Genomic DNA, 9,041 nt, shown 5'->3' on the forward strand with positions numbered 1-9,041 from the left:
GGGCTGAAGGAAGCTACAATGCACTGGAGTTATAATCTATATGGTATCAAGTTCCACATGGTGACCTGCTAGAAGAATCCTGTCATTGCTTTGTTGTTACTGCACTGCAGGATGGTACCTGACCTGCTTCCAGTGATAGGCTTTGTGTTGCAGTGCAACAACAAACACATTTGCATCGATGCAGAAGAGGCCACTTATCCATTTGCTTTCTTTGGGATTTTATATCAAAATCAAAACCCCTATTTGCTGTGAATGAACGATCACTTGGGAAATTATTCCAGAGAAAAGCATGAGAATTCTTCCTAATGTCCTGACCATTTATTCCTCGACCAGCATCATACAATGGATCATATGGTCATTATCTCTTACTATTTGTGGGAACTTGCTGTGCATAAATTGGTTGCTATGTTTGTTGTATGACACTAGTGACAATAGTAGTCCATTGACTGTGGAGTATTTTAGAACATCCTAAGGTTGTAAAAGGCCATACTATATGTGTAAGATCTTCCTTCTCTTTCTTTTCTTACAACACAAAACCATAATGAACAGGGACAGAACATAAGGACATAAGAAATAGGAGCAGGAGTAGGCCATCTAGCCCTCTGAGCCTGCTCCGCCATTCAATAAGATCATAGCTGATCTGAAATGGATCAGTTCCACTTCCCCGCTTTCCCCCCATAACCCTTAATTCCCTTGTCTATCAGAAATCTATCTACCCGTGACTTAAATATGGGTTATGGGGACAGAAGTCATTTACTTACATTTACTGCTATAGAACTGAGCCAACATGGTGCTGAATGAGGTTCCAGGTTCTAGAAATTGCAGAAGGGAATAAAGCTCGGCTGAAGAAATGTAGCAGCGTCCTGAAGAAAATCATTTTTGCCACAATAAGGAGTTTTGTCAGGAGAGTGTGAGTTGCAATTTAGGATACTCGTAATGAAACCCACATATCAATCATGTACTGACCTTTGTGTACATGCAGCTCACAGCCTCATTGAATATGTGAATATCCTTGGGGAGCTGCCCTCAGACTTATATTATTGTGGAGCTTTTGTGATGACTGCTTAATAATTTGGGATCAGTGACCCAAGCAGACCACGTGTCAACAGGATTAAAAAAAACACTGCACTTGAGAATTCTTGCTTAATATAGCTTTTCATTTTCAAAGCACAAGTTAATTGCACAATTTAAGATGTTGGCTACAAACCTGTAATAACTGATGAAATGAAAATGGGTTCTCTGCTGATATTCAGGAGAAAGCAGCTTTTGTGAATAGTTTTGTCTTTGGGTGATCTTGATGCCAAACAAATGCTATTGTTTCAAATACCCATTGCACAGCCTCCCCAGATTTTAATTTCCCTTGTCGCCCATGACAGTGTTTAGAAAGGTCTTAGGGAAGATGCAGAGGAGATTTGCAAGAACGGACACAGGGTTGAGAGACTCCCAATAGGAAAAAAACAGTTCAGACCAGGATTCGTATTTCCCAATTTATACTGGTGGTCCATTTTAAGGCATACAAGACCAGTATTCCTATTTCTCCATTTTTTTAAACTGTTTTTTTATTCTCAGCTGGAAACCAAAGAAGCTGGGATTGTTCTTCTCAGACCAGAGAAGCTTAAGGAAAGATATAAGAAGGTATTTAAAATCATAAAGAAGTTTGATGGCATAAATAAGGACAAATTGCTTCAGTTATCCAGAGGGTCACTAATCATATGGTAATTAATCATAAGATAATTGGCAAAATCATTTCATAAAATTTATTTATTAATTACTTCATGAATGAATAGGGCAGCACGGTGGCACAGTGGTTAGCACTGCCGCATTACAGTGCCAGGGACCCAGGTTCAATTCCGACCTGTCTGTGTGGGGTATGCACACTCTCCCTGTGGCGATGTGGGTTTCCTTTGGGTGCTCTGGTTCCCTCCCACAGTCCAAAGATGTGCAGGTTAGGTGGATTGGCCATGCTAAAGTGCCCCTTAGTGTCCCAAAATCTGTAGATTCGGGGGATTAGTGAGGTAAATACTTGGGGTTATGGGAAACAGGTCTGGATGGGATTTCCCCTTAGTATCAGGGGGATTATGTGGAGTCACAACGATGGGGCCTGGGTGGAATTGTTATTGGTGCAGAATCAATGGGCCAAATGGCTTCCTTTGGCACTGTAGGGATTCTATGATTCTATGGGATGCGGACATCATAGACTAGACCCACATCTTTTGCCCACCACTAATTATGCTGGGTAAATTGGTGTCGTATTGTAGGTACAGTCTCAGTGCTGTCAGGGAGGGAGTCCCAGGATTTTCACACAGTGACGGTGAAGGAACAATGATATAGTTTCAAGTCAGGATGTTCTGAGTCTTGGAGAGGACTTGAAGGTGCTCATGTACCCATGCATCTGCTGCCCCAGTCCTCCTAGGTGGTGAAAGTTGGGGTTTGGAAAGTGCTGTTGAAGGAGCCTTGGTGAGTTGCTGCAGTACATCTTGTAGATGCTACACACTGCTGCCACTGTACGACAATGGTGGAGGAAAGTTCAAAGTAATGGATAGAGTGCCAATCAAATAGATTGTTTTGCGCTGGATGGTGTCAGGATTCTCAAGAATTGATGCAGCTGTGTTCTGGTGTGTCAGTTCTGCTAGCGGGACAGGACATACCCAAGAGTTGTAATCCTGGGACATTGCTTGTGAGGTATGGTTCTGTGGGCATGATTATGTCAGGATGTTGTTTGACTTGTCAAGGGACAGGTCTCTCAATTGTGGTACAAGCCCCCAGATGTTAATAAGGAGTGTTTTGCAGGGCTGAGTTTGCCATTGTCATTTCCAATGCCTGAGTTGATGCCAGGTGGTCTGTCCATTTTCTATCCTTTCAGATTTCATAGCAGTTTGATACAGCTGAGTGGTTTGCTAGAGAATTTGAGAAGGCATTTCAGAATCAACCACATTGCTGTGAGTCTGGAGTCACATGTAGGCCGAGCAGATAAGGGCAGCAGATTTATTTCCCTAAAGGACCTTAGTGAACCAGCTGACAATCAACAATCATTTCAGGGTAACCATTACTGACACTACTTTTTCTTTCAAATATGGAGTATTTTTATTCATCACCGTACAGAATTTAAATGACTAATACCTTGCAAGCCATTACTTGATTTCTGAAAGTTCCAGTACAGTGAACCACAATAGTAAGAGAGTGAGAGAGTGAAGAATGGACCTCAACTCATTACTGAATTAAAAAAAGTCAGTTTCTGATAACAGAAAATTGCAAAACAGAATTTGGAAATTTGAATTTAGACCCTTTCTCTTGCCAAAGTATGACATAATATTTACTGCATTCATCTCTTTACACGACCATTCTTTGTTTTTCTTTTCTCTTGTTTTGCAACCTTTGAGGTTTGACCTTTTAAATTCCAGCTAGAGAAAGGGATCCATGGACTTTGCTGACCAATGATTGAGTGTCGAGTGCAGTGCTCACTGATACCATACTAGCCTGTGATGGCACTATCAGCTAAGGGGGTGTCAACCAAAAGGATCAGTTGGTCAATAGCAGAAACTCCTTCCAGAAATTTAACATGGACCTTACTTTCCCCAACGCTCTCTTCTCCAGTCACATCAAGAGGATGGGTGTTCTCAGCGCATAAAAACAGCTGCACGGTTGTTCAGAAATGGTGGCCGGGTTCCAGTGAAGACTATGACAACCTGCCTGTCATCTCACAACAAAGAGAGAGGGAGAGCTACTTTTTTAATGCCTGTTTTGTCAAAGTTCCCCCATAGCATTGACCTGGCCTTCTGGATTACCAGTCCAGTGACATTATTATTATGCTACTGCCCTCATCACCACTCAGCCATCTCTCACACACCCACTACACCCCCTCCTGGGAGGGAGGTGAGGGGGGCTTTTGCATGCAGCAATGATATGTCTAGAACAAACTACCTGTGAGAATGGGGGAAGCAATTTCAATACAATTTTTCAAAAGAGCATTGTATATACATATTGAAAAGCAGCAAATTAGAATAGGACTATTAGTTAGCTGTTGCAAAGACTCAATGGATGGGATTTTCCAGCTGTGCTTGCCTCAAAACCAGAAAATCCCGCCCAAGGTAAATGCATGGTCCACTCTTCCGCTTGCTATGATTCTCATGGCAGGTGGGACAGCAAAATTCCCCCCAGTGGGTCAAAAATTGTCCTTCTGTACTTAGAGATTCAATGTTCTTGGTTGAGATGTTTCTGGTTGAGGCGTTTCTGGTTGAGGTATTTCTGTTCAGCAGATCTGACAAAGGGAAGCATTCCATCCATTTCCGGAAATGAAAGGACCTTTCAATTTCCCCTCTGAGTTCCTCTCCTCCCTCCCCAGGTGGCATCCAAAATTATTCAAGGCTGGCTGAACCACACTGTGGTTTACTATGGGAAGAAGTCTCACAACACCAGGTTAAAGTCCACCAGGTTTATTTGGTAGCAAAGGCCACTAGCTTCCGGAGCACTTCTCCTTTGTCAGGTAAGTGGGAGTTCTGTTCACAAACAGGGCATATAAAGACACAAACTCAATTTACAAAATAATGGTTGGAATGTGAGTCTTAACAGGTAATCAAGTCTTAAAGGTACAGGTTTTACTATGGGGCAGGGAGGCCCTGGGGTTCAGCCAGAATGTGGACCAAACCCAACATTTCGGCATCATTCTGAACTGGTTTGTTAGCTGTCTGGCTAACTGACCTCTGTGCTTAACTGCATGCCTGACCACCAAGCCTCCCCTTGCATCTTCTCTCCTTAAACTTGGCAATGCACATAGCAAATGTCTCTGCAGAGCATCAACAAATGGTTATTTTTCAACTCTGAGCATGGAAATTTAAGGTTATCAAGCTCCTCAGCTGCAAAAAGCATTTGGCTCAAGATTCCAATGTTTGCTATGATTGAGATCCAGAGGATGTTTCGAGGTGTGGAGAGTAAGCCATAGAATCTGGAACTTGGAGAAGATATACTCATTTTACATTCAAGATACTCCTGAATTGGTTCCCCTCTTAAAAAGATCAGTAATCCAGAAGGAAGCAAACAGTTCAGACCAATTGAAGAGTGAACTGCCCTGAACTGGCACCAATTGGTGTTAACTGGTTTCAACTGAGTTTTATTGGCAACAACTAATACACTGGCAATTCTACTGGATTCTTTGGAAATTAAGTAAGGGCTTCCAGTTTCCATGTCGTCATCAGTGCAGATATTAGTATAGGTCCAGTTTAGTGACCAGTATTTCTCCGGGTGCACCAATTTCCTCCCACAGTCCAAGATGTGCTGGTTAGGTGGAATGGCCATGCTAAGTTATTCTTTAGTGTCGCAAAATGTATAGGTTACATAGGTTAGCCATGGTAAATGTATGGGTTTATGGGGATCGGGAGGGGGAAAGGGTCTGGGTATGGTATTCTGTCAGAGAGAATCGGTGCAGACTAGATGGGCCAAATGGCCTCTTGCTGCAGTGTAGGGATTCTATGTTTTCTCAGCTGGCTTCAGCTGGTATCTATTGCAGCCGCTGTGAATTTTACTATACCATACACCAATGAATGCCTCACTCTCATCTCTCTTTATATCCTGATCTTGATCACTGACTTTGTAACCCTAGCAAGAAGGTCTTAAATGACGAGCATCCGTTAATCGGGACGATTTAAATGCATTTGCATGAATTTAAATTGAATTAATGAACTGCCTGCCCAATCAGCATTTCCCCCTTTACCACCACATTCGCCGATCCAGAACAGAGCTTTCAGGGACCTGCTGAATAAAAGTCTGAGTCGGGTGCTCCAGCTTCTGAAGAGCGCGTTCAGTGTTTCCAACGGCTCTCCGACTCAGATCAGTGGTGGGGGTGGAGGTGGAGGTGGGTCAGATCATTCTCTGGTTGGAGCGGGGAGGAGGGGAGTGAGGTCAGATCGTTGTCTGGTTGAAGGGGAGGAGGAGGAGCTGGGTCAGATGTATCTCTGGTGGGGCAAGGGCTGATCATTGTCTGGCGGTGGGGGGGGAGGGCTGTTCGTTGTCTGGTCATGGGAGGAGGAGGCAGGTCAGATGTTCTTCTGGAGGGGGAAGGGAAGTGAAGCCAGACCATTCTCGGGGGTGGGGGGGATGGCTGTGGGGAGTGAGACAAGTTCATTGTTGGGGGGGGGAGTGAGGGCAGATCGTTGTCTTGGAGGGGGAGAAGGAGGAAGGCGGGTCAGATGGATCTCTGGGGAGGGGGGCAGATGGGTCTCTAGTTGGGGGGCGGGCAGAATGATCTCTGCAGGGGGGGATAGATGGATCTCTGGTGGGGGAGGGCAGGGGAGCCCTCTGCCACTCTGTGGGCAATCAGAAGGAGGGGAGGGGGACAGGGGTGGCGATTGGTCTGGGTAGTCAGGGGTGAATAAGGGGGGGCAGTGATGTGTGTGGGTAGTGGGGGGTGGATAAGGGACACACACACACATCACTGCCCCCCCCTTATTCACCCCTGACTACCCAGACCAATCGCCACCCCTGTCCCCCTCCCCCCCTCATTGACTGCCTGCAGAGTGACAGCACACCACCCTGCCCCCCACCAGAGATCCAGCTACTCCCCCCAGAGATCCATCCGCATCCCCCCCAGCCCCCAACCAAGATACATCTTACCCGCCTCCCCCCCCCACCCCGCAAGATACACCCTTGCTCCTGCTTTTCGTTTCCAGGCCGCTTTCTCCATTTTCCGCAGCCTGGGAGCAACCTGACACGGGCGCGCTTTTTCACATTTTTTTCCAACAGTACATGAGCAGTTCAGAGCTCTGATCGTTCCAGCAGTGCACAGCGCAAATCGGACTGGAGATGGCTGAGAGCATATGGGGGTGCCTGAAAGCAGATTTCTAAGTCAGATCTGTACTACGCCCAGCACTTTGAATAAACATAGTAAAATCGGGCCCTAAGGGGCAGTTTAACATGACCAATTAGCCTAACTCGCATATCTTTAGACTGTGGGAAGAAACCAGAGCACCCGGAAGAAACAAATGCAAACATGAAGAGAACGTGCAAACTCCACGAGCCGGGATTCGAACTCAGGCCCTTGGCGACGTGAGGCAGCAGTACAAATCACTGTGCCACTCTGCCACTCGTAAGCAATTTAAGTAATCATTGTGCCGTTATGAATTATTACTCCAACATCAGATATGGTGCTAAATAAACAGAGAACAAGCACAGCAGAGTCACGTCCCCTTTTACAAATTGATTACATCCATTTTTCAGGCATTTTTCGCAGCTTCCAAATCATATACTCTTGACTTCTATGGAGATGGAGTGGATGATCAAGGACAATGATGAAAAGGGAATCTAAATGGGAATTTGCTAACACAGACTCTTTGACTGAGATCCAGTCTTTGCTTTCATGCAAGTTTTCTGGAAAGGAATAAGAGGAAAATTATTTTGTCACTCTGTAGGAAGTGATATTTGTAGCACAATCTGAATTGTGAGAAGCCAGATTCTGGCTTGTATGGCCAACACCAAATTTGAGAATGTGTATCAAAATTCTTCCGAGTTATGTGAACTGCATAAGTAAGCTTTGTATTTTATGAACTGCTTTGGTTTTAATTTTTTCTCTGTATGGTTTTTAGTCTAGCTTTAAGCCTTCTGAAGGCAGTAATCCTTTGTGAAATAATATTGCCTTGCTGAGACCTGGAATTAACCTGATCTACACAAATAAGCGGTCTCTGAATCTAGATTTTCATTTGCGAGTTGGATGTAAGGTCAGAATGATTCTTGGATCCATGAACCTGATTTCTATTAATGCCTTATTGAGCAAAAGATTTTAGGAATCAGGATGGTGACTCTGGAATTAGTGACTGAGCACGGTGTGGTCTGATGTGGATTGAGTGACTCGGGTACAGAAAAAAACACCGTCAGAGAAAGAACATAAGAACTAGGAGCAGGAGTAGGCCATCTGGCCCCTCGAGCCTGCGCCACCATTCAAAAGATCATGGCGGATCTTTTTGTGGACTCAGCTCCACTTACCCGCCCGCTCACCATAACCCTTAATTCCTTTACTGTTCAAAAATATAGTTACCTTTGCCTTAAAAGCATTCAATGAGGTAGCCTCACTGCTTCACTGGGCAGGGAATTCACAACCCTTTGGGTGAAGAAGTTCCTTCTCAACTCAGTACTAACTCTGCTCTTCCTTATTTTGAGTCCACTCTCCCTGGTTCCAGTTTCATCTGCAGTGAAAATAACTTCCCTGCTTCTATCTTATTATTCCTTTCAAATTTTATGTTTCTATAAGATGCTCCCCTCAATCTTCTGAATTCCAATGAATATCATCCCAGACTACTCAATCTCTCCTCATAAACCATCCCTCTCAATTCTGGAATCAACCTCGAGAATCTTCTCTGCACCCCCTACCATGCCAGTACTTTCTTTCTCAAGTAAGGAGACAAAAACTGTACACGGTGCTCCAAGTCTGGCCTCACCAGCACCTTATAGAGCTGCAACATAACCTTGTTTTTAAACTCCACCTCTCTTTCAATGAAGGAAAAAATAATGAAAAAATAAAAACAAAACAATAAAAGGTGAACTTGAGAGGTTGGCTGTCCATAGTAAAGCCCCTGTGCTCTTTTGGAGATGTCAGTGACTTGTCAGAAGAGTTTGAGCTCTATAAATGTTGCCCAATTGTTAGCCGACTTGGATCGGGTGCCCTGCATGGAAAACATTATCATTGTTGCTGCCTATTCACAGTGTACTGTACTGAAACACTGAAACCATGGAGTGGATCCACAAGACACAGGCATGCAGATGATATTGACTTACCGTCATTGACTGGCACAGATCTTCTGCAGTCATGTACCTAGCTGCCAAGACTCAATGGGAGAAAGATAAATAATGATATGGTTATTACCCTATTCACTTGTCCTCCGGCCACCATCCATCAGATGATCCCACACAACTGAGCATTGACCAGGTCCTTCAAAACTTCACACAGTCATAGCATAACAGAGTGATTAAGAGGGAGTAAACCAATAGAGCTGTTGATAATCATGGTGTTGTGAGACTTCTTGCTGTGTTTACCCCAGTCCAACGCCAGCATCTCT

At 44.4% G+C, this 9,041-nt stretch overlaps 1 pseudogene; it reads right to left on the minus strand.

The window, feature by feature from the left end:
• Positions 1-3,218: 3,218 nt before the first annotated feature.
• Positions 3,219-8,793, minus strand: LOC145349485 (ubiquitin-like FUBI-ribosomal protein eS30 fusion protein pseudogene; annotated as a pseudogene).
• Positions 8,794-9,041: the final 248 nt, after the last annotated feature.

Source organism: Carcharhinus amblyrhynchos, chromosome 10 (genome assembly GCF_965287045.1).
Source record: "Carcharhinus amblyrhynchos chromosome 10, sCarAmb.v2.hapA, whole genome shotgun sequence".
Classification (NCBI taxonomy): Eukaryota; Metazoa; Chordata; class Chondrichthyes; order Carcharhiniformes; family Carcharhinidae; genus Carcharhinus; species Carcharhinus amblyrhynchos.